We start from the raw sequence: 783 nt of genomic DNA, 5'->3' as shown, positions 1-783 counted from the left end.
GAATACTGCTTTGGAATCACTCAGGACCTTGCAATGTGTACCTTGCAAACTCTGTACCATGTTCTTTTAGGACTTGGCCAAAATGGGATGACACCTTATCTCAGGTATGTCTGATTGAATTGATTTTTTAAAATAAACAATGAGATAGAAGCCTTTAAATACCAGGGAATGGAATTCTGTTAAAGAAATTGGTCAACTTACACTTTTCAGTACATATTGTTATCATTGCTCAGTCGCTAAGCCATGTCCAACTATTTGCAACCCCATGGACTGTAGCCCACCAGGCTTCTCTGTCCACAGAATTTCCCAGACAAGAATACTGGAGTGGGTTGCCATTTCCTTCTCCAGGGGAACTTTCCAACCCAGGGCTTGAACCTCCGTCTCCTGCACTGAAGTGGATTCTTTACCACTGACCCACCAACCCATCAGTACCTACTAAGCAATTCAAAATAACATTCCACTTTGTACTTGTCTAGATTCTCTGAGAAGTCAATATCAGAGCAGGATTAAATATGCAAGGAACGTAATACAGGAAATTCCTGTGTGAAAAAAATAAAGAGAGAATTGGAGAAAACTGACAGAAACTAAGATTGAAGTCTGACTTCAGGTGAAGTGGAGAAACCATGTTTCTCCATCCAGCTAGAGACCCTATACTCTGGAAATAGGAATATCTGGTTCTAGATCCTGTAATCTGGATTCCACTAACCTCACTCTGCTAACTAAAAGTTGCATGACTATGAATGAGTGAGCACTTCTCTAAAACTAGTTTCTTCAGCAGTTAAA

This window comes from Dama dama, chromosome 18, assembly GCF_033118175.1.
Source record: "Dama dama isolate Ldn47 chromosome 18, ASM3311817v1, whole genome shotgun sequence".
Taxonomy (NCBI): domain Eukaryota; kingdom Metazoa; phylum Chordata; class Mammalia; order Artiodactyla; family Cervidae; genus Dama; species Dama dama.
Note: the sequence above shows the minus strand (reverse complement) of the source record.